The following is a 26,343-nucleotide window of genomic DNA, read 5'->3' on the forward strand; positions in this document are numbered from 1 at the left end:
CAGAAGAATGGCTGTGGGAATAAAACATGGCTCAGAATGTGATGTCAGAGAGGGGGAAAAACCTACAAGAAGTTAAAGCTCTATTTTTGGCATGTCCTGTGTAATGTCACTGACAATATAAATGTAGCACAGATGATGTCAGGATAACATTAAAGTAAGTTTGTTCACAGAATGATTATAACATTTCTGGTTTGGGAATTCAGAACACTAGTGAGTCACTGAGGAAAAAAAAAGATGGGATTAAATAAAGGGAAATGTCCTTTCTTATATTTCTTAGTAATTTAATGTGGGATGATACAATAACCCCAGAGTATAAACCACTGCAAACTCTAAAAGGGAAAAATTAGAATTGTTTATACAACAAACCCCTATTTATGTTGAATTCCTTTTTGGTATTTTTTCTTTAAATTCCTCTGTGAGAGAAGAGCATATGTCCTCTGATATAAATCTATGAAAAAAGGGGGAAAATCCATCAAGCAGAGAACATAAAGTACTACATACTTAAATCATTTTGGACTAGGTCCAAGAAAAATCTTCTTGTCTTCATATTCTGAAGCCCATATAAAGTCATGAAACCTCCCCATCCCCTAGTAAAAAAAAAAGTTTCAGGGTTTTTTGGGGGGGTGAAGAGAGGATGTATCTTGGTTTCTGCAGCTTGGAAACAAACAGCATTTTTATTTTTATTGAATTAGGCATGTATCTTGAATTTCTAAATGAATATTTAGAAAGACATATATACAGGCAGTCCCCGGGTTATGTACAAGATAGGGACTGTAGGTTTGTTCTTAAGTTGAATTTGTATGTAAGTCGGAACTGGTACATATTGTAGGGGAAACTCTAGCCAAACATTTCTCCAGAGCTCAGTTTTATTCTCCCACACCTCACTTCCCTCAGTCCTTTATTCTCAAGCTGAGGTGTCTGCTGAGAAAAGCCGCTCCGCGTCTCCCTGGTCTGCTGGGGGTGTGTGTGCTAGCTTCGCGTCTCCCTGGTCTGCTGGGGGGAAGCAGCTAGTGCGGGGTTGCCTCACCCCATTTGTAAGTAGGGATCCGATGTAAGTCGGATCCATGTAACCTGGGGACTGCCTGTAATACAGTTTAGATCATTTTACACTCTCTTGACCTGTTTGCCACAATGCCTAAAAACAAACTTGAGAATGGCTAGGCTGTTGGTTTCCTGCAACCATGGTCAATCATGCTGACTCAGTATTGTTTCCTTGTATATTCCCACACCTCTCTTTGGTGTACATCTGTCTTGTTCTCTTTATACTTAAACTATAAAATCATTGGGGAGCAGGGACAATCTTTTGGTTCTGTGTTTGTAAAATACCTAACACAACAGGATCCTGGTGGTAGTAATAATAATGCATAATAAAATATTAATATACCGATTTTTGCAGATAAGACTGTGTCCACATATACTACAGGTTGAGCCTTTTAAGACCAGAACTCTCTGGTCCAGAAATGTCCATTGTCCGGAATGATTTTAGTTAGCCGGATGTCCACTTTTCCTGGGAGCAGCCAAGTTTCCCACGGTCCCATAAAGTTTGTTTACAGCCACTAATCCTAGCTCTCAATGTTCCCTGCTCTTGTTTAGCTCTAATTTACCCCTAAATGTCCTTTAACAAGCAGTGAAAGTGTTGGTAATGCTGCTAGACAATATTGACTTCCCCTCGTCTGGAAAATTCTCTCATTGGGAACTGGTCAAGTTCTGAGGGTGCCAGATTAGAGAGATTCGGCCTGTACCACACAGTGTGAAAATGAGGTTGATAAGAACAAGGTACATGAAACCCCTCATAAATGCTGTTTGCATTGCAAACCTGTCCCTATGGAATTGTTTTTTCTTATTTGTGTTGTATATGATTGATCTGAAACGCTTGAACAATGACACTATATGCCTAAGTACTTGAGTACTTTGGCTGATTTTAAAGGCTACCTGGGAACACAGATGCATAATTCCCATTGACATTAATAAGAATTATGTGTATAAATGCCTAGGTGGCCTTGAAATCTCACCGTTTATGCTAAAGATAATACACTTGCTTTTCTGTCTGGCAGTTCCTTTCCTTAACTATAGAGTTTGTTTTCTGTTCTGTTTCATGTTTTAGCTTCTGTGAGTAAAGCTACTTTTGCCCTGTTCCCCTGAGCTGTGCCAGACACATTTGAGGCACAGTATCAGGATGTTTAATTTCTCCCAAATTCCCACAAAATAAGTAACCATGTACTTATGAAAAGCAAAGTCTGCACAGAGCAGAATCAAATAATTGCACGGGTCTTTAGGGACCACATTCTCATCCAAATTAGTTTTCACTTTTTATCTCGGATCTTACATCTGTTGAACTATTTTTTTCTATTATGGCTTTGGAGATTTTCCATTAACTGTAAGTTACAGACTGTATGATGAGGTCACTATTTACTTTGAATGACTCCTTTATTGAAAAAAGCTAAAACAATAGAACATTCAGGGAGCACTGCATGTAATATGCTATTAAATGAATCATATCACAGCTGTGAAGAGGGGTAGCCTTGTCACCATAGGCTAAATGGACAGCTGCCTAGGGTTCCACAGGCAAGGGAGCACTTTAACATCATTGGAACCAGTGAAGTCATTCAGTAATCGATAAGTCCCAACCCACTCATCTGTGGTTACAGGGATTCTGCATACCATCATTGCTAGATGCAACGGACCTGAAACAAGAATAACATAGTGGAGAAGTGAATGAAGGTGTGGACACCTTTATTTAAGCTGTCAATGCAGCTAATGCTTGGGCTGGTGAAAAAAAAATTCCTGTATAAAATGATAATGGTTGAAAGTCAGAGGGTTTAGAGATTTCATTCAGATGAGCATCCTAAAATGTAGATTCTTATCCATTCCAAACCTTGCCCAAGCCTCTTTGACGGGGAACTCAGGCTGGCAACCTTTTGAGAATAGGTTTACATTATAATCTAAGAATAGTCTTCAAGTCTCTGAGGCCAGGTTTTGGTGGTGGTTCATTTCTGAGGCTGCACACTTATTAAAAATAACTTATTAAAATAACTCATGTTATTATTCACTGCACACTTATTAAAAATAATTCATGTTATTTCAAAAGGACAGAGTACATGTCTACACAGCAAGCTCATTATTTTGAAATAATTTCAAAATAATGGGCTTTTTCCTCCAACTTCTGTATCCCTTATTTCATGAGGAGTAAGGGAAGCCGGAGGAAGAGTGTTCTTTCTTCGACTTCCTGCTGAGTAGATAGCACTTAAAGCCAAATTAAGCTACTTCGACTTCAACTATGCAATTAATGTGGCTAAAGTTGTGTATCTTAATTTGATTTTATCCCATAGTGTAGACAGTCTTTGAGATGTTAGTTATGTCATAATTATGCCAGAAGGTCATATTTCTACAGGCAGAACCCTAGAGCCACTATCTGGAAAAATAACCACTCTTGCTACTGACATTAAGAATGCTACAATCAACTCCAAAATACACAATTAACCCAGATGTGGGAAAATGCTAAGGAAAGCATATTTCATGCAATCACTTTAGTAACTCAAAATAATAGTGTGAATACAGAGCAACACAGCCTCCCATTGTTTAGCAATAACATTATTTTTTTACTAGAAAACCAAAGAATTGCTTTACCTTTCATGCAGCCTTCAGATTGCCACTGACATGGCCTGACTTGACAAGCCAAACCAGCATAAAAATAAAAGACAGGACTATGCAGCACTTTAAAGACTAACAAGATGGTTTATTAGGCGACGAGCTTTCGTGGGCCAGACCCACTTCCTCAGATCAAATTGTGGAAGAAAATTGGCATGACCATCTATACCAAAGGGATATAATCAAAAAAAGTGAACACATATAAAATTGACAAATCAGATTTTAGAACAAAGGAGGAGTGAAGGGGGGTGAGGTTAGTGTCTATGAGATAATGATATTAGGAGTGATAATCGGGGAAGCTATTTTTGTAATGCGTCTTTGTTAAGGCCCATTCGTAAAGTACTTTTTTTGATTGTATCCCTTTGGTATATATGGTCATGCCAATTTTCTTACACAATCTGATCTGAGGAAGTGGGTCTGGCCCACAAAAGCTCATCAGCTAATAAACCATCCTGATAGTCTTTAAAGTGCTGCATAGTCCTGTCTTTTGTTTCAGCAAGATCAGACTTACATGGCTACATCTGTATTACTATTCATCATAAAAATAATCTGCTTTCTTCCTAGCAATAGTGGTTTCTATTTTTGGTTAAGGTGAAATTACTAAGCATATTAAGGAAACTGACTTTTGAAGGGTAAATAAATGTTATTGTGGGAAAAATAATTAAATCTGTGTTTTTTGTGCAGTGTGTCCTTGAGAAAGTATTTGAGGCAATTCAAAAAATTGTTGTTGTTTAGCAAATAACTATTTGATTCATTCATTTTGGGGACAAGAATTTTTTGTGACTAATCTAGACTGAACATGTTAAATGGCCTAAGTAAACTTCATCTGCAGCCCTTGCTTCATAAGGTTCTGTCAAAAATATCCTGATTTTATAATATTTTCTTTGTGCACTGCTTGCTAGACTCTTCAGTGAATGTGTAATGCATGTGTATATGCACAACTCTCAGAAATATTAAAAACAAAATAACAAGTAGTCCTGTGGCACCTCGCGCGCACGCACGCACACACACACACACATACATATTAGATAGATAGATAGATAGATAGATAGATAGATAGATAGATAGATAGATAGATAGATAGATAGATAGATAGATAGATAGATAGATAGATAGATAGATAGTATTATGAGTGAGCTTTCATGGGCAAAACCCACTTCCTCAGATGAACCTGAGTGGTTCACTTAGGCACATATGTGTGTAAGTTCATACTTGTGATTTTTGATCTCTATGCTTTGCTCTAATAAGGCTCATTCAGAACAAGAAAATGGAATAGGGATTTAATTTAGCAGTAATATGAAAATAGAAAGGCTTTGTTAAATTATAGCTAGGAAACCCAAAACATTTCTCAAGTGTAATACAAGAAAAAATGCATAAATAGGAGTCCCCCATGTATAATACTGTTTTCATTTGCTTGGTAAGAATGTACATATTTTTGGAGAAGCTGAAAAGAAAAAAAACTTATAGGCCAGATCCTGAGCTGGCATAAATGGAAATATCTCCACTGAAGTAACTTTTAGAGGAACTGGGGATTATTTTTCAAGGTAAAAACCCACCTTATGCTCAGCTGAGGTGTGATGTCAATTTCCATAGCCAACAGTGCACAAAGGAGTGAGGTGGCTAATGCTAAGTCCAACCATCTTTAACTCCTATAGATCAGGTACCCATTTGCAGCTGGATGGACTGGATGCAGCTTTTCTGTGTGAGACTGAGAAAGACTCAAACCTACAGCTTCCAGGCTTGTAGCCAAGCAGCTGAACTACTCAGACATCAGACATCACTGGGGATTAGTTTTACAATCCAAAAATCTGAAAATACAGCTTATTATGAACAGGAATCTTCCCAGAAACAAACTTTGCTGTATGTAGGCCAAATAGTGTCTTTAAACCTGGAAGCATGCTTGTATATATATACACACGCACATGGACAGGGATATCTGATAAAGTAATATAGAAGCAACTTCAATTCGAAATAGCTGCAAGATATTCTGAGTGGGGAACTTGTTAAACACAACAATAGATGGAAAGAAATTTCAGGTTATCCAGATTAATTTTATATCTTGGCAAAGAAATACATAACTTTACAGAAGTATGGCAGTATACAATCTCCTTGGCTGTGTCTAGACTGGCCAATTTTTCTGGAAAATCAGCCACTTTTCCGGAAAAACTTGCCAGCTGTCTACACTGACCGCTTGAATTTCCGCAAAAGCACTGACTTCCTACTGTAAGAAATCAGTGCTTCTTGCAGAAATACTATGCTGCTCCCGTTTAGGCAAAAGTCTTTTTGCGCAAAATTTTTGTGCAAAAGGGCCAGTGTAGACAGCTCAGATTTGTTTTCCACAAAAAAGCCCCGATTGTGAAAATGGCGATCAGGGCTTTTTTGCGGAAAAGCGCGTCTAGATTGGCACCGACGCTTTTCCGCAAAAAGTGCTTTTGCGGAAAAGCGTCCATGCCAATCTAGACGCTCTTTTCCGAAAATGCTTTTAATGGAAAACTTTTCTGTTAAAAGCATTTCCGGAAAATCATGCCAGTCTAGACACATCCCTTCAGGGTATGTCTACACTTGCTCCCTATCTCAAGATAGGGATGCAAATGTAGACAACCAAAATTGCTAAGGAAGCCTAGTCCAAACTACCTAGTCCGTGCCGTGTGTAGCCGCGCTGCACGGAGTCCGCACTAGCGGACATTTAAAAATGGCGGCGCCCGTCAAGATGCAAATAAAGCCTGGGAAATTCAAATCCCGGGCTTCATTTGCAACTCCGGTTGCCTACATTACCACCCTAGTTCGAACTAGGGTGGTAGTGTAGACATACCCTCAGATACTTCGCCAAAGGATCAATGCCCACAAAACAGATATCAGACAGGATCACAAAGAAAAAACAGTTTCTTGCCATTTCAACCAGAAAGGACATTGTCTCAACGACTTGATTACCTGCATTCTGCTTCAAAGGCCTTTTAAGACTTCACTTGAAAGAGAATCCTCTGAACTGTTATTCATGCTTAAATTCGATACTTTACACTCAAGTTTGAATAAAGATGCTAATTATCTTACCCATTACAAAGATAGCTTCCCCAATTATCACTTCCAATATCGTTAGCTCACAGTCATTTACCTCCCGCCCCTCACCCCCCTTCTGTTCTGAAATTTGATTTGTCCTTTTCATATGTGTTCATTTTTCTAATTGTATCCTTTGGTATATATGATTGTGACAATTTTCTTTCACTATTTGATCTGAGGAAGTGGGTCTGGCCCACGAAAGCTCATCACCTATTAAACCATCTTGTTAGTCTTTAAAGTGCTACATAGTCCTGTTTTTTGTTTTATTGTAAGACAAGTAATGAATCCACTATAGCAAATTTTGCAGGAAAAGGCAGAAAAAGTTTTTTAAAAAAAATTCTCATGGAAAATAGCAAGTCTTCAAATACATCAGCAACTCTTTAATGCATCACTTACTGATGTTTCATGTAGAACTCAGTATTTGGAATGGCAAAGAGTTTGCTTCTAATGAATGACTCACTGCATCAAAATCACTACACTGTCGCTTGTAGGAGCAGAATGTTCAGAGTCACTAAGAGGACTATACGGCATGCATTTCAGAGCTGCCCTTGATACTACCTGTGAATGCTGATAATGACTTATAAAACCACAGTGCAAAAGGACACTAGCCAAAAGCAATAGCAGCACTGCCTGGGATCCACAAAAAACTACAATTGCAGTAGAAGACTTGAATACCACTTTCCTTTCTCTCTCACTTCAGTGAGAAGCTTGATTTATAAAGCAGCGGTGGGGAAAATTTTGAAAATATGTTGTATACTTTCTTATACAAATTAGGTACCAGGGCAGTAATGCTAATGCCACATTACTTCATTCAAATGCGACTGTTCTTTAACAAGAAGATTTTGTATTTAGTAACAGTTTTCTGCAGTTCTAAGGATAGCAGCTACCACTGGCAGCTCAAAAGAAGAAAAACCAAAAAGAGAACACTTACTAGATAGCACAGCTGGAGGAATTAGACCTCACCTAGAATATAGTCTGTACTTACAGTATTAACCTGAGAAATGGTACATGTTCCCAAAGGCAAAGTGCTATTCTGTAACAAATATCAACAATAACCACAAATTAAATTTTTTACCACGGCACTGACTCAGGCCAATTCATAACAGTGGCTAACACTAAAGAACACTGAGGGTATGTCTACACTACCCCGCTAGTTCGAACTAGCGGGGTAATGTAGGCATACCGCACTTGCAAATGAAGCCCGGGATTTGAATTTCCCGGGCTTCATTTGCATAAGCGGGGGTTCCACGAGGTGTACCGGTAGTTCAGAATAGGAATCCTAGTCCGAACTACCTAGTTCGAAACCCGTGTAGCCGCGCTGCACGGGGTTCGAACCAGCGGGGTTTTAAAAGTGGCGGCTCCCCGCTTATGCAAATGAAGCCCGGGAAATTCAAATCCCAGGCTTCATTTGCAAGTGCGGTATGCCTACATTACCCTCCTAGTTCGAACTAGGAGGGTAGTGTAGACATACCCTGAGGCATTAGCATTTCTGCATAGACACTAGGATACTAGGGCTGTGTCTACATTGGCATCCCTTTCCGGAAAAGGGATGCTAATGAGACACTTCGGAATTGCAAATCCGCGGGGGATTTAAATATCCCCCGCGGCATTTGCATTTACATGGCTGCCGCTTTTTTCCGGCTCGAGGTTTTTGCCGGAGAAAAGCGCCAGTGTAGACGCGATTCTCCGGAAAATAAGCCCTTTTCCAGAAGATCCCTTATTCCTACTTGAAAGGGATAGGAATAGTAGGAATAAGGGATCCTCCGGAAAAGGGCTTATTTTCTGGAGAATCGCGTCTACACTGGCGCTTTTCTCCGGCAAAAACCCCGAGCCGGAAAAAAGCGGCAGCCATGTAAATGCAAATGCCGCGGGGGATATTTAAATCCCCCGCGGATTTACAATTCCGAAGTGTCTCATTAGCATCCCTTTTCCGGAAAGGGATGCCAATGTAGACACAGCCTAAGGGTTTTGAATTTCTGGTAGATTCAATAGTAATGAAAAATTATCATGAGTTTAAATATAGGAAATTTTTAACAAAAGATCTTGGTCTAGACAGTCACTACTTCATGGAGGAGCTATGACAGGAAAGATTATGAGGCACAAAAGGTAATGGACGTAAGCAGTATCAATCTATTTCATTATATATTCTTATTATCAGATTGTAGCCCTGGAATTTTGTAACTAATAAGTCAATTAGTTATAATGAATATATGTTATAGCAAAAGGTTTGGATTAAACTTAAATACAAGATGTAGGCCTCAGATAGGCCAGGCAGCTTTGTTAACTTAGCTCCAGCTCTGTTTGATGTTAGCATGTTGAAGTGAAGGGATGGAACATTGTAATGCCTAGTGATTTCAGCATTAGATAAAGCCTTGTAGTAGAGAGAAAGAAATTTAATGTTCAAAGACTTTGTAACTTTGTTAAAGTGACTGGAAGTACCCCTTTGTTCCATGCTGCAACTCTGTAAGGCTGTGTCTTGACTGGCACGTTTTTCTGCAAAATCATCTGTTTTTGCGGAAAAACTTGCCAGCTGTCTACACTGGCCGCTTGAATTTCCGGAAAAGCACTGACGATCTCATGTAAAATCATCAGTGCTTTTCCGGAAATAATATGCTGCTCCCATTCGGGCAAAAGTCTTTTTCCGAAAGACTTTTCGCAAAAGGGCCAGTGTAGACAGCATAGTACTGTTTTCCGCAAAAAAGCCTAGATCACAAAAATGGCGATCGGGGCTTTTTTGCGGAAAACCATGTCTAGATTGGCCACGGACGCTTTTCTGCAAAAAGTGCTTTTGCGGAAAAGCATCCTGCCAATCTAGACGTGCTTTTCCGAAAATGCTTTTAACGGAAAACTTTTCCGTTAAAAGCATTTTCGGAAAATCATGCCAGTGTAGATGTAGCCCGAATGTATTGTTTGTGTGAATGAAAGAGAATGTTTTAGGAGAGATAAGTGTGAAGGCCACTGCATGCTCAAATGGTCAGAGGAAGGAAACTCAGAAGCACCAAATAACTATCAACTAAGTGACAGCACACTGAAGACACAGATTACTGGGGCAGATTGATGGAACCCTGAAGTTAGTGGTAAGCATCCCGTGATAGGGAACCAATAACAGCTTTGACCAGAAGACAACACCCAGGAGGGTTCATCAGCATATTGATATCAGAGGACTGCGAGAACAACCTCCAGATAAACATATGTCACAGAAAAACTGATTGTAATGCTGAATGACTGATTAAGGCCTGACAAGGCAAAATGTATAGACTTGCATGGAAGGAAAATCCTATAAAGGATGGGGTGTCTTGTATGGTTCTTTGGGTTCTCGTCCTGCTAAGACTATGGAGCATCAGTCTGGACTGAAAAGAACCCGGCTCTCTCTCTCCCTGGCACCCAACATATTGGGTCGAGCAACAGTTTGGTAACTATTCCATCAGCAGGAAATATATGTGTGTGTGTGTGTGTGTGTGTGTGTGTGTGTGTGTGTGTGTGTGTGTGTGTGTGTGTGTGTGTGTGTGTGCTACTTTGTTATATTATCAATAAATGTGGTGTGTTGGCTTATCTCCCTGAAAAAGATCCCATGTGCGTCTTTTAAGCATAACAAGATTAGTTCGTGTATATGTATCAGATCAGAAATGTTGGGTTTAATCAGTGCACTTGAAGACTGTCAAAGGGCTTGGAATGATCAAGTTAAAACAGAATCTTTGACATATCTTCCATATGTCCTACTGTACCATATAAGATTCTATTTTCTCATACATACTACTCCTCATGTGGTCATAGCCTACAATGTTCTACTTTGGTATCTAACTATCTAAAATTTTGTCACAATGATATCACTTTACTGTTAAAGCTAACATTACCAGGTGAGATCTCCTGTGGTAAAGAGCCTGCAGCCTTTGCTAGAACAAACACAGAGAATTTATACTTTCATTTACACTGGAGACATACATTTGCTCCATTTATTGAGTTCATCTCTTCAGCCTTGATCTTACCTTTTAATGTGAAGTCGCACAATTAACTGGTAGGTCATTCAAGCAGGCTTTTCTTACAACTATGGTGTTTTATATACTTAAAATTTATCATGTATTATTCAGAACACAAGTCTGATACCCCTATGGCTAAGTAGTAAATCAGATGTAACTCAACTGAAGTCAAAGGATCTACCCCTAGAGTAAACACTAATGAGAATGGAGAAATGGGCCACATATATATCTATACATTAGTAAAACATGCATGACACATTTGCATCTTTAATTGGCTTACCTTTATGAGGGATGCATAAACTGGAAAGGTGATGTCAATCACAAAGCTATAATTATTTACAGGAGAAAATCTTCATGAGGCTAAATGCAAAACATAAAATAAAATAAAAATTTTGAGGATTACTCTTTATTCTCTCAAGCACCACCATCTGATCTTAACTTGATTTTTGGCAGAGTTGGGCTTTGGGAATACTTATTTGGGAATGCAGAGTGCTGCTTTCCAATAATACTAATTCTAAAAGAGACATCTGGACTTGACAAATGGCTAAACAACTTTCCCTGCGCATTCTGTGACATTCATAGTCCTGTGACCAAGAAACATATTTAAAGGATTAAAACCCAGAACTAATAGCAATCTTTTATTAGTGACAGAATAGCCAAAGCATGCATAACTTGATTTGTTCAGCAAGACTCCACAATAAACATATTTTATATTTTCCTTTAATCATATAAGTGCATGTTAGTGCAAGTTCAGGTTCACATGAGGGATAAAGAGGTAAAATCCTAGCTCTATTGAAGTTAATGAGGGTTTTGCTATTGCCTTCAAAAGGACCTAGATTTTATCCTAAAAGTCACATGATTGTTTAATTATCTATTTTTTCCATCAATATCATAATATAGTTTTTATATTATACGGTGTTACACAGATTAGGAAAACTGCTGATGAGTAAAATGTAGATTTATTGTTATTCATGGTTTTGTGGCTGAAATTTTTTTTGTTTGTTTTTGAGCTCCTAGTGATTTTTTCTAAAATGGTAGAGTGTACCAGTCATGTTTCAAATGCCACAGTACTGTGATAAAGTTATCATAATGGGACTTTATAAGAACATAAGAATGGCCATACTGGGTCTGACCAACCGTCTATCCAGCTCAGTATCCTGTCTGCCAACAATGGCCAATACCAGATGCCTCAGAGAGAGGGAACACAACAGGTAATCCTCACATGATCACTCCCCTGTCACCCACCTCCAGAGAAATAGAGGCTAGTCACACCATTACTACCATCCTGGCTGATAGATTCATGGAGGTTAGGTCCATCAATGGCTATCTAGCTCTTTTTTGAATCCTGTTAAAATTCTGTCCTTCACTGCATCCTCTGGCAAGGAGTTCTACAGGTTGACTGTGCGCTGAGTAAAGAAAATCTTCCTTTTGCTTGTTTTAAACCTGATGCCTATTAATTTCATTTGGGGATCCCTGGGGGTACGTCTACACTAGCTTGTTAATTTAGCTAGGTAGGCAAATCAGTCAACCGGAGTTGCAAATGAAGCCCGGGATTTAAATATCCCGGGCTTTATTTGCATGTTCCCATCCGGCCGCCATTTTTAAATCCCCTTTAGTTCGACCGAACTGTCCGCAGCTACATGCTGCAGTTTAAAGTTAATCCGAACTAAGTCCTTAAGGATTTAGTTAATCTGCTGCGTGTAGATTAACTTTAAACTGCTGCGTGTAGTTTAACTTTAAACTGCCACGGGCAGTTCATTCAAATTAAAGGGGATTTAAAAATGGCGGCCGGATGGGAACATGCATATAAAGCCCGGGATATTTAAATCCCGGGCTTCCTTTGCAACTCTGTTTGCCTGATTTGCCTACCTAGCTCGAATTAACGAGCTAGTGTAGACATACCCTAGTTCTTATATTGTGGGAATAAGTAAATAACTTTTCTTTATTCACTTTTTCCACAGCAGTCATGATTTCATAGACCTCTATCATATCCCCTCTTAGTCTCCTCTTTTCTAAACTGAAATGTCCAAGTCTTTTTAATCTCTCTTCATATGGGACCCGTTCCAAACCCCTAATCATTTTGTGGCCCTTTTCTGAACCTTTTTCAATGCCAAGATATCTTTTTTGAGATGAGGCAACCACATCTGTATGCAATATTCAAGATGTAAGCATACCATGGTTTTATACAGAGGCAATACTCTCTACCCCTTTTTAAATAATTCCTAACATTCTATTTGCTTTTTTTACTGCCGCTGCACACTGAGTGGATGTTTTTGGAGAACTATCCACAATGACTCCAAGATCTCTCTCTTGAGTAGTTGTAGCTAAATTAATCCCTTTATGGAAACCACATTGACTTTCCCCAACAAATTATGTTCATCTATGTGTCTGACAATTTTATTCTTTACTATAGTTTCAGCTAATTTGCCCGGTACTGACATTAGACTTACCGGTCTGTAATTGCCAGGATCACCTCTAGAGCCCTTTTTAAATATTGGCGTCATGTTAGCTATCTTTCAGTCATTAGGTACGGAACTGATTTAAAATCTAGGTTACAAACCACAGTTAATAATTCCACAATTTTCCATTTGAATACTTTCGGAACTCTTGGGTGAATGCCATCTGGTCCCGGTGACTTGTTACTGTTAAGTTTATCAATTTGTTCCAAAACCTCCTCTAATGACACTTCAGTCTGGGACAATTCCTCAGATTTGTCACCTAAAAAGAATGGCTCAGGTTTGGGAATCTCCCCAATATCCTCAGCCATGAAGACTAAAGCAAAGAATTCATTTAGCTTCTGTGCAATGACTTTATCATCCTTGAGCGCTCCATTAGTATCTCGATCGTCCAAGGACCCCACTGGTTGTTTAGCCAGCTTCCTGCTTCAGATGTACTTAAAAAACATTTTGCTATTACTTTTTGAGTTTTTGGCTAGCTGTTCTTCAAACTCCCTTTTTACTTTAATATCTATTAATCTAATTCTTGTTTAAAAAATTCAGAACATTCAAGTTCATATTTAATCAAAATGTAAACATTAAACATTAAATATGGGTATGGAATGATATACATTCCTGTGCTTGGGCATCTTCTGATAAAGGCTTAACCTCAAACTGAGGAATCTCTTTCTTAAGAATTCTATCAGAATTTTTGCTTTGAAATGCTAAAACAGATTCAACAAGGCCAGTGCACACTCTTAAAAAGTTGCGATAGGTTGTTTTGTTTTTTAAGTTGAACTGGTGTGACCCAAGCCCTATTTAAGTCAAAGCTTCCTTGAATGAACTTGGAAAGGTTTTAGACCTTGTAATGATTCCACTATCTTTTTCCGCCAGTGCTTAATGAAAACCGACTTTTCTCAGGGTGGAGTATGAGGAGTATTTTAGAGCTGTATTGGCAACAACTGATTTCCATTTTCTATTATTGTTCAGCCAGATAATTTCCCCAAGGGAAATTGGACTTAATAACAAAATTCTAAGTAGTATATATAGTCAATTAAAGTGTGTAATGTCAGCTCAACACAATTGAAAGAAAGAAACCAACCTTTTTTAAAAAAAGAGTAGAGGGGTTAATATTTAAATACTAATGGTTTGCTTACTAATCAATATCTTAACTCCTTTGGCGCACTCTAGATAGAATAGTGGCACCTGATGGCCTAATGACATATATCCTCATGTTGTTACTGAGCAGTCCATCTGTACTTCAGGGAAGCTGCACATTCTATGAGTGCACATAGTACACTGTCAGTAAAGGCATTCTAAGAACTTTTAGCCACAGACAAAATAATGGGCTAAAGTAAAATTAATAAGAGGTTACCATTGATAGGAAGATCCTGATTCATCTCTTCACTGTGACACTCCACTTTTATACTAGTGTAAGACCATTGATTTAACAGCATTACACTCTTTTAAAATTGTAGTCATGCAGTGGCCCTGGAATATGCTCACTAATTAAAAAGCTGGGTTTGTGAATGGAATCATGAATTCAGTGCAAAATAATAAAATTAAAAATAATAATTAACATAATAATAATTATTATTATTACTATTGCTACTATTAGTCATTAGTAATTATTATTAATAGTGTTATTAACCACAACAATAAAAGTAGCTCTGATATGGTGTGCTATTATGATTTGGCTGAATTTTTTTTTCAGGTCTAAGGGTCATTGCATAATTTGAATTTGAATTTGAATTTGAATTTGCATGCTGATATAGGGTTAAGTACACTGGGATTAATAGAGTCCTAAGACTTTTGGTGTACACTTTCAAAATAAGGATAGTTAATTACACAAGGAGAGACAGTCATTAACAAAAATCCTTTACAAAGTGTTGGGGAAGCCATTCAGACTGACACAGCTGGCAACTTTACTGAGAGCCTTGGCCTTAACTTGGTATATTCTTGAGCTTTGGGCTATCTAACCAAGTCACGGGGCTAGAGGCAAACTCACTAATCAAAGGCAATTACTTCCTGCTGGTGTCTTTCATCTCAGCTCAATGCTACAATTCCCCACCCTTTTCCGACGAACTGCAATGATAGATAGGTAAAAGTGTTGAATAGCTGGGTGGACCAATTCAAATAAAATAATAAACAATATGCGCCTTCTCCCAAAACTCAAACTGAATCCCAATGGAACTTTTTCTGAAGTTTGAAAAGCAATGTGGTTCACTTTCTTCCCATTTTTGCAAGACTCTGCAAGCACTTCTTGATTCCAGATAGGCCTGGTAATGAAAGTAACAATATATGAAAAGAAAGGAGTTCTGTCGCTGGAAAATCTGAACTGTTCAGGACAGGTTTTCATAACAGAATATGGCTCTGCAGTTCGAATAGCGTACAAAATGTGGGTGCTGCTCAAAGCTGAACTTGCAAATCTCTTCAGGTTCTTAAAAATCAATGGTGGTCTGTTTTGCAATACTCTTTTGGGAATTAATAATTATTTAATGGTCTTTTGTGGCCTTCATCTGAATCAACCCAACTGCTGTTAACTTACTTAATATTAAATGTATGTGTCCTTATAAAAATAGTGATAGGAAAGTTCATATACAATTTTAATAGCACTATTTTAAAAGGGGAATTCTAATTATGGCAGTTAGACTACATTCATGCATCTTGCTCATTTAGTGAAAGAAACATGAAATATTTCTACTTTTCTGCTTTACCTGAACAATTGGCAACAAATATATATATTTTCTCCTATTTTATAGTGTTTAAATGAAGATATCTGATAAAAAAGGGAATCTGTATATGTCGTTATTATTAATTTAAAAATCAGGAAAAGAAATAAAAAACAGTGCTGATTTGCTTCATCTGTTCTCCTATATTATGAATGCCAACTGAAAAACAGCCTGAAGTTCACAAACTGTTGATCTTTGGGCATTTTATATGATCAAAATTGAGAAAGTGGGTCAAAATGATATCAAACAAGAATCTTTGAGTTAATCAGAAGTGAACAACATTTTCCTTAGCAATAACAACTTAATTGACATTGAAGGCACAATGTTATTTTAATTTGTGTATTTAAAATGGTATTTTTTAAATTGTTTACTGGCTCCAAAGTTTTAGAATGATGGAAGACATTGGGAATGCCGTTAGTGGGCCCATGCTGCATTGTTTATGCCAAGGCTCCATGCAATGAAACCTCATAGCTCCTGTTGGTTCCGATTTGCTATTTCCAGCCAATGGGAGCTGTGGGAAGTGGCGGCCCAGGCCGCACTGCTTCCTGTGGCTCCCCTTGACTGGAAACAGCAAACCAGACCCAATGGGATTTGTGAGGTTCTGTGGGTACAGAGACTTTAGGTAAACAAAGCAGTATGGACCCGCTAGTGGCTTTCCCAAAGCTGGCTCATGGCACACTTTGAGAAACCCTATTTTAGACTGACAAACAGAGAAAGGGAGAAGGAAAAGGAAGAGAGATGAAGAGCCCATCCTTGTGCTTTTAATGACCTGTGTGGAATGAGTCTGGTGGTTTCAGTCTTGTTTCAAGTGGCTCTTGTCCCATATTAATGTCAGGGAAAATAATAGATCATTTCATAACTTTTGATATTAGATTGAATATATAATCCTACAGTTATAAAATAATTTTCAAAATGTTTAGTGAGGACATGCAACCTTAATAATGAACACCCTCAAAGGTTATGTAAAGACAGATATATACAAACAGAAAGATATTTTAAAATTTTAGCAAAGCCAAGTTAAGAAGCAAGGCATAGCCAAAGCAAAACTCTGTCCTTCTGAACACATGGAAAATATTAAAAATATTTGTGCACTATGGATATTACAATATGTTCTATAAACATAGACTGAATCATTGTGTCAATAGAGCAACGGGACCAAGGGATTTCACACTACAGAGTTTGCTCTCTGTTCACTGATGCAATATTTGTAACTAGCCTGTAGGGCTAGACTTTTAGGTGAAGCTGTTTTCAGCAAGCAGAGTTATTTAATAAGTCATCTGAGGTCCTGTGACCTCCTGCTACAAAACAAAGCCAAATGAAATAGCATGTCAGAAGAAGATAGAGGTTTGCAATCATTCTGATTAAACCATGAGTAGTCCTGTGGCACCTTAGAGACTTAACAAAAATATATTGAAGTGAGCTTTTGTGGGTAAAACTCACTTCATCAGATGAACTGGAATGGAAATAACAGAAACCAAGAAATATGTAATTTCAAAGAGCAACAATGCTGTTTTGATTTTCTTTTCAATTTTTAGAATATTTGAGAGTTGACAGACCCTCAAGCATAGGAAATCAAATCTATCATAGAATCATAAGGCTGAAAGAAACCTCAGAAGGTTGAGTCCAGCCCCCTGCCCAAAGCAGGACCAACCCCATCTAAATCATCCCAGCCAGGGCTTTGACAAGCCGAGACTTAAAAACCTCTAGGGATGGAGATTCCACCACCTCCCTAGGTAACCCATCCCAGTGCTTCACCACCCTCCTAGTGAAATAGTTTTTCCTAATATCCAACCTAGACCTCCCCCACTGTACTTGAGACCATTTATATTACATGGCTTTGAGCCAAATTCAGTATAATGAATCTCAGCATTACGCTGACCCACCAATTATCTCCATATTGACCTGGCATGAGTATCCCCACAAGGCATGTCAGTTTTGTGCTAGCTTTCAACTTAAAAAAAACAACATGAAGAGTATTGATAACTTATGGGCTGGGTGTTGTATATATTCTCACCCACGGTCCTATTTCAGCACATCAACCACATTTCTTTTAGATCTCCCATGGGACTGGATGAGGAATTCCAACAATTCATTTTTAAGTCAGCTTAGCTCATTGTCAGATCTCACGCTGATGCAATATTAAGAAAAACTATAAAATGGATGTTTGTGATCACAAGCGTCATGCATTAAGCAGAAATGGAGAACAAAATGCAGAAATCCTTACTCTTATTAATCACAATGGGAAATTCCCTGAGTAAAGCCAAATAAAAGTTTTGGAGAGGGGCGAAATCATCCCACTTCTTCACCCTAAATGATTTTCAACTCATACAAACTCACTATCTCTTTTCCACCTTTGATTCATCACTAACTCCATCCTTGAGCCATTACATCAAGGGTGGGCAAAAGAGCCGCCGCGGGCCAGATCCGGCCTGCCAAGTGGGTTGATCCGACCCACAGAAGCCCTGCCGCAGCTCCACCCCAGGAGCTGCTCCTGGCAGGGTGGGAGATACTTTACATGCTCCTCCACTCCCAAGCCCTCACTGGCCTAAGGGCGGGGGGAGTGCGTGAAGTTTCCTCCACCCTGCAAGGAGCACTCGGTGCTTAGAAGTGCCCCACGCTACTGGCAGGGTGGGAGGAGACTTTGCACGCTCCCCCACCCCCAAGACCTGATTGGGAGCAGAAGGGGGAACACACAAAGTCTTCTTCCACCGCCAGGGGCATGGGTGCCTAGTGGGAACCTCTGGGGTGAGGGGTAAAGCTGCTTCCCTGCCCCCAGACCAATCATGGTCTGTGGATGCGGTAGCAGGGAAGTATCCTGGCCCCACACCTTCCACTTGAGGCCCAGCTCCTTCCGGTGTGGCCCGGAGCCACTTCAAAAATTTCTGAAATAGCCCCTGGCAAAAAATTATTGCCCACTCTGGCCATATTTTAAGTCTGTCTCAGCATGCATTCTATATTGCAGTCATATACTGGAAAATCTGTAAAAGCAAGCATGATGGTCTACATGTTTGGGGGGAAGTATCTATAAATCTTAAGGAATGCTTGGCACAGTTCAACAGCCTGAGCTGCAGAACACTACAGTGCATGTGACAGGTTCAAAACAAGCCTTAATTTTGCAAAATACCTTCCAAAGTTTCAGCTCCATCCTTCCTGCCTTCTTGTTATATGGTGGCTTCACAGCACAGGAGAAGACAATTAAAGTCATATCTTCCCCAAAACGCTCTCTGTTCTTCAAAACACAGACCACACAGTTTCATTTGCATCTGATACTGTGAGCTAGCTGTGGAAAACATTGGCACTATGCTTTCATGGCAATTTCAGCTTTCTAGCGGACTGTCCTCTATGCTGATTAAACAGCTGTAATCCTGTAATTTACCATGGCTTTAAATCATCCCATCATTTCCATTAAGTGAAGCAGATTGGTCGGTGGGATTAGAAATTTCTTGATCAGATATGTTTATTGTTTTATGCATAGGTGCCAACTCTATGGGTTCTCTGCTGAACATCCACAGTGAAAAATTAGTGAGTGCTAATTACCAATCAGCAGCCAAGCTCACGCCCCCTTGTGTCTCTCATCCACTGACCATCTCCTCTGCAGAAGTGGGTACCCAGCACTTCTAGAGTATCATGAAGAGCTAATTCACAGCATTCAGAAAGCTCCAGGAGGGAAAGGGAAGAGTGAGGATGGAGTGCAACAGGAGGGAGACAGCGGGGCAGGAATGGGGGATGGAAAAAGAGCAAAATTTTGGCAGGGCAGGGGTGAGCATTGAGGGAATTGGGGGTAATGAGGTCCGGACAGGGGCAGACCGGAAGTGGGGTCATGGGGAAAAAGGTGGAACGGAGGCAGGGATTGGGGTAGTGGAGCAAAAGCCTGAGGGGAAATCGACACCTCGGCTGTGTCTACACTGGCATGAATTTCCGGAACTGCTTAAAACGGAATACTATTCTGTTTTCAGTTTTTCCGGAAAAGGAGCGTCTACATTGGCAGGCTGCTTTTCTGGAAAAGCCCTTTTTCTGGAAAAGCGTCTGTGGCCAATGTAGACGTGCTTTTCTGGAAAAGAGCCCCGATCGCCATTTTCGCGATCGTGACTTTTTTCCGGAAAAGACTACTGGGCTGTCTATACTGGCCCTTTTCCAGAACAGTGTTCCGGAATAAGGACTTATGCCCAAGTAGGAGCAGAATAGTTTTTCCGGAATAGCGGCTGATTTTGTACAGTAGAGCATCGTTGCTTTTCCGGAACGTGTAGACAGCTCACAGCTTATTCCGGAAAAGCGGCTGATTTTCTGGAATAAGTGGCCCAGTGTAGACACAGCCCTATGGTTTTATGTACTTTTACAAAATTTCTCAGCAGGAAAAAATATGGACAAATATCAGAAAGGGATATTGAAGTTGCATAAGAAGCTTTTTGTTACAGAGCAGGCTGCTGAAATTAACAAAATGGAGACAAACTCTTATCCCTGTTCAGTGGATTTCTCTCACACATTCCTTTTAGTCAGCCCAGAAAGCCAAATTCTCCTTTCACTTTCTTTGGTGTGACTCTGTTGAACTTGTGCAGTTTAAACCAGTATTGTGTTCATTACCTATCTTGATATATTTGCCTTCCTGTTGTGCTGATGGGGTCAGGCATTTAACCTCAAAGGTCAGAGATCAGCTAAAATTTGCCCTGGTTTGGCCCAAGTGACCCACAGTAACAGCACATTTCCAAAAGTCTTCTCCTTAGCTAGCCAGCTACAATGATAATTAACTGGCTCCTTGGAGAGGTTTAAAGCCGTATCAAAATCTGCACTGCACCTGAGGAATTTTAATAGAGGGACAGCTGCTTTCAGGGATCTCATGATTTGTGTTTCTTTTGTTTAGACTTTTACCATTTCTTCCCTCATTGTTTGCTGCTTTTTTTCTCTTCTGAGGCACATTCTATAAACAGCTCTCTGACAGGAAAAATGTGTTTCTTGCAGAAGTAAATTCTTGAAGAAAAACAGTATTTTTGAAATTAGTTGTGAAAGGGTCCAAATTAGAATTTGTGCTTCTTAGGCTTCTTCAGTTATTAATAATACAGAAGCAGCTTCAGTGAATGGTTTAGATGATGGTTCAGGATCTCTGCAGCACTGCCTTTCTACACAGCACAACAGAGAGCGGAGGCTATCAGGAACTCTGTTACAATTATAAGAGTGGGTTTCCACTGGCCCCAGTGTAAGTCTGGGAATGGTTGTCCTAACATACACCAGATGGCAACGGTCCCTAAAGAGTATACATTAACCATACCTACTCTCCACACTCACCATGTGTCCTTTGCTGTGACCGAATGGCAGGTGGTGCAGAACCTTAGCATTACAGACAATAGCTCAGTCCACAGAGAGAGAGGCAAAGGGCCAGAACACATCACAATCTAGTTCAAAAATTACTACCCAACTTTCTACCAGGGAAGGACTCAAAGAAAGGGCTTTGGATGGATAAAATGTGATGATGAGTAAAATTTTCAAAAGCACCCGAGTGCTTTAGGAGCCTAGGACTATTATCTAAAATGACTTAGGTACATAGGAGCTCAAGTTCTATTGACTATAAATGAGAGTTAACCGCCTAAGTGCCTAAGTCACTTTTGAAAATGAGACTGAGGATCCTAAATCATTTAGCTTCCATCCTCAAATGTGATGTAGGCACATTTAGGAGCTTTCATCTCATCAAAAGTAAAAAAAAAAATTAGGTTCCTAAGTATACATGTTACTTTTGAAAATGCAACTTAAGAGCTTTTGAAAAATTTGGCCTATACTTATCAGTGGTGCCCACTTTTCACCACCCTTATCTAACTACATTCTCTATCTAGATTTCTTGCCACACATTCAGGAGTATACTAACTTGCCAAGGTCAAATTTAACATAGCACAAAGGGCTTCTCTCAAGGCCACATAAAATACACAAAAATTGCCATGGATAGGGACAATGTAAGGCAGAGAAAGACAACACGTACAGTGTAACTCACAGGTGAAATTCTTACTTGCTCAAGTCACTGCAACGAAGTTGTAAGGTGAAATAATGCAGGAGCAGGGTCTAAAGGTTTTACTATATTTATGATAAAGCCATTCCAGCACAGCGCCGAAATGGATAGGGATCTGTTGGCTCTGGCTGCGTCAAGGCTGCCTGGAGCTAGCAGTGGTTGTGTTTTTGATCTGTAAGCAGAACTAGTAAAAAAAAAAAAGTCTTCTGGAAAGTTATTCTCAGAGGCTATGTCTACACTACAGGGTTTTTGTGCAAAAACAGCACTTTTTGTGCAAAAATCCATAGAGTGTCCACACCTCAAGTGTGTTTGTGCGCAAGAAAATCCACAGTCAATTGACAAAACAGAGGGGTTTTTGGTGTGTAGATATACCTTCTTCTACGAGACATAACTCCTTTTTGTGGAAGAGTTCCTGTGCAAAACAGTGTGTGTGGACGCTCAACAGGGGCTTCTTGTGCAAAAAGAGCCTATCACAAAAAGCAGTGCTCTGATGGCCATTCGCAGAATGGCCATCAGAACTTTCTTGCATAAGTGTCCATGCAGTGTGGATGCTCTCTTGCGCAAGAAGTTTTTGCAAATATCTCTTCCTCAAAAAGCTTCATGCTCAAAAGCCCTGCAGTGTAGACAAAGCCAGAAAGTTCATTTTTCTGTACTGACCAAGAGTCACCACCATTTGAGAGCTGTTGGGTCTATGTCGATAAGTCAACAATCTTAGTATGTCTGCTAGCAGACAGATCTCTACTTCACATACAAAAGCCTCACGTTCTATAGCACATTTGTAGGCAATTTTAATTAAGATGTTGAATGGGCCTAGAAGTGGTTTCTCCAAGGACAGGTTTGGCACATCCCTTGCCATTGCTGTATCTTTTCTGTGGATTAACAGTATTCAGTTTCTATGACCTTCTATGTGAGTCTCTCATTACTAAAGATACACTAACATATCCACTCTGACAGTGATAGAAATGTAGCCGTGTTAGTCTGGTGTAGCTGAAACAAGAAACAGGACTGTGTAGCACTTTAAAGACTAATAAGATGGTTTATTAGGTGATGAGCTTTCATGGGCAAGACCCACTTCCTCAGATCAAATAGTGGAAGAAAATTGGCACAACCATATATATCATGTATACTGATGTCATTGATACAAAAATCAGGAGTAGCTTCTGATGCCTAAATTAACACAGCATTTTTCTTCTTTTTAGTCATGTAGCTAGCTGCAATGCACGATCCAGGTTAGTACAAGGTAGCAAACTATCTTCTACCACTCCCCCAAGAGTTATAATGTTCAACATTAAATGGTGTGACAGGGTCAGGCCGGACAGGCCAGAGGGTTAGATTAGAGAGAGAGAAATGCAGTTCTAAAAGGTGACAAGGGCCCTGGCTAATCAGGAGTAAGGGAGACAGGGCTGTTGTAAATTAATTACAGCCAGCTGATCTCACTTGAGGCTGCCACTTAGCCTTTTAAAAAGAAGCCCTCCCTGCAGGGAAGGGAGGAGAGTGACAGATCAGAACAGATGGGGTGGGGGAGAAAACCAGAAAAATTGAGAAAGAAAACAGCAGTATTGCTGGAGACTGCAAGAGAGAGGTGACGAACTCCAATGGGGGGGTTTGGGCTCCCTTTTCCCTGGCAGCCGGATAATCCAGCTGGTAGCTGGAGAGGACTGTTTATCCAGCCCAGGCTGATGAGGGGGAACTGGCCCCTATGCCCTTTGTAGTCAAGGGACAAAAGCTCAAACCTTAGCAAGGGCACGCAAGACCAGAGTTGCAGTACTGAGACTGCCAGCTAGAGGACTGAGCAGGGGTCTGGAACTCAGGAGTGGGATTACCTGCCCCAATGGATAAAATTGGCTAACTGATCAAGGGTTTTTGGCCTTATGCTATTTCACACTTTTATCAATGGCCCAGAAGATATAGTAGATGACCCAAACATTGGAGTGGTAAATTATAAAAAGGACAATTCACTGATTCGGAGCAATCTGGATCACACTGTGAATTGAGCTCAAGCAGACAATATGCATGTTAATAGAGATAATGTGAATGTATACACCTGGAAGCAAAGAATGTAGGCCATATTGGCAAGACAGAGGAGTCTGCCCTGGGAAGTCATGAGTTTGGAAAAGATGTGGTGTTTGTGGAGGGATAATCAGCTGAACACAAGATCCCAATGTGACTCTGTGGCCACAAAAGCTAATGTGATCCTGGGATGCTGAGAGAGGGGAATCTCATGTAGAAGTAAAGAGCTTATTACCTTTGAAGTTGTCACTAGCATGGCTGCTGCTGGAATACTGTATTTAGTTCTGATGCCCATAAGTCAAGAAGGATTTTCATAAATTGGAGAGCGTTTAGAAAAGAATCACGACAATGATTAAATGACATGAAATCCTGTATTACAATGATAGACTTATACTCAATCTATTTATCCTAACAAAGAGGAAGTTAAGGGGTGACTTAACTACAGTTTATCAGTACCTGCGGGACAACATCTATTTAATAATAGGCTCTTCAGTCTAGAAGAGAAGGGTGTAACATGATCCAGTGGCTGGAAGTTGAAACTTGATAAATTGAGACAGGAAATAAGGCATAATATTTTAAGAATGAGAGTAATTAACCACTGGAACAATTTATCAAGGACGATGGTAGATGTTTTCCATCGTGGACAATTTTAAATCAAGATTGGATGTGTTTCCATAAATCATGCTGTAGGAATTGTTTTAGGATGTTTTCTGCTGTGTGTTATACAGGTCATCAGACTAGATTATCACAGTGGCTCCTTCTGGCCTGGGAATCAATGAACCATTTCTCTTTAATTATCTAAAATTAGCATCCATCTAGAGCTATAAAAGACAACTGCCATGTGGGCAAGGATTTGGGAATGGCAACCTACAGATGGGGTAGTCTCTGTGGATATGGCTAGACTAAAATTTTTTTGTCAGAAAAAGGTACGCAAAAGGCATTCTGCATTTTGCGTACCTTTTTCCGATTCTTTTGTTGGAAGAGGCTTTTCTGACATTTGGCCTGTCAAGACTGGCCTCTTTCAGAAGCACCCTTCTTCCTTGTAGAATAAGGAATACAGGGGCTTCTGAAGGAGTGCGTTTGCTCTTCCGCAAAGAAAGTGGAAGAGCACCCGTGTTTCCTGGACGCGGTGAAGGTATCCCAAAAAACTCCTGAAGTCTAGCCGTACCCTGAAAGACTGAGGATATGAAGTGACAATTAGTGAGAGACAATGCACTAGGCTCATAGTTTTTCTTGAATAAAGATTAAATAAGGACTTTGGGATTTGACTCTCAGATTGCAGTCTGTTTTTGAGGGTTTTTTGCCTGATAATTTCAAAACCATAGTGCAATGTGAAACTGCTAAACCCTTTCAGAAGGAGTCTGAATAGAAACATGGAATGGCTCTCTCTACAATAAGTAACTGCTCCTTCAGATACACTCACCTTCTCATCCCTGTAGGAAATAATCCACATCCACCCCGATTTAATTAGCACTGATATTACACTCCCATCTCTGTAGTTCTGCCTTTCTTTGGCTTCAGGCATCTGAGGAAGTGAATTGTATCTTACAAAATCCTATGCCCTAATATATTTGTTTATTTTTAAGTTATCATGGGACTCCTTGTTTTTGCTGAAACAAACTAACACGACTATCCCTCTGAAACCTATGTTATTACATAAGCAACTTTAACAAATTGGAGACATCTTCTCCCTGAAATATTAAACAGGCTGAGATTCATAGGCAGGGCTGCTGGAACAATTTGCTTAGGGGGGATGCTGAAAGCCAGTGAACCCAACTGTAAACCCTGTATATAAGGAAACCACTTCAAGCTAGGGGATGTGGCAACATCCCAAGAACTGCTAATTACAGCATCTCTGTACATAGGAGCTATCTTTTATTCTTTGTTTGTACATCACTTGGGACACTGAAGCCCCAATTAGTAATGGGACCTCTAGGTGATACTGTAATACAAATTATAAATACTGACATGGTTGCCACTTATAAAGACAGAAAAAAAATTAAAACACCTCTTACAATTTACAATCTATAATTTATTTCCACATGGAAATTTTTGGATCGATCTTTTAACACATTTTGTTCTGTGCATGTGGAATTTCTGTTTCCTATAGTAACCGTTTATATTGAAATTGCTATTCAATAAAAATAAATGTGTATGTTGCTGGTTATGTCTCCTGCTGGCTTTGCCAAGAAGAGCTGGGATGTTGGCAAAGATGTTCTCTGCTCTAAGAAGCACAAGTTACAAGTGGCATGTATAGGGATGTCCTTTGGAACCTACTCCATTGAACAGGAGCACTATGTATTCCTATCTAGCTGACTGCACAGTCAGCAGAGAAAGCAGACATCTGTCCTAGCAGACAGTGCTGCCTTTGGACCATTATGTGAGACCAACTTGATGCTGGATCATTCTCCCAGTGTTCCCTGGTGCTCCAGTGAGATCCTGACCCAATGTTCACACCAGGAGATAGAAGCAGCCTTTGTTCTCTTTTCCTA

At 39.7% G+C, this 26,343-nt stretch overlaps 1 long non-coding RNA gene across 1 annotated transcript in view; it reads right to left on the minus strand.

Moving 5' to 3' along the window:
- LOC106732083 (uncharacterized) overlaps positions 1–26,343 on the minus strand; it is a 469,210-nt gene that overhangs the window by 159,363 nt on the left and 283,504 nt on the right. Inside the window, exon 8 of the long non-coding RNA XR_016349643.1 lies at positions 10,963–11,042. This is a non-coding gene — a long non-coding RNA (uncharacterized LOC106732083). The remainder of the gene's footprint in view (positions 1–10,962; positions 11,043–26,343) is intronic.

This window comes from Pelodiscus sinensis, chromosome 5, assembly GCF_052426305.1.
Source record: "Pelodiscus sinensis isolate ZL-2025 chromosome 5, ASM5242630v1, whole genome shotgun sequence".
Lineage (NCBI taxonomy): Eukaryota > Metazoa > Chordata > Testudines > Trionychidae > Pelodiscus > Pelodiscus sinensis.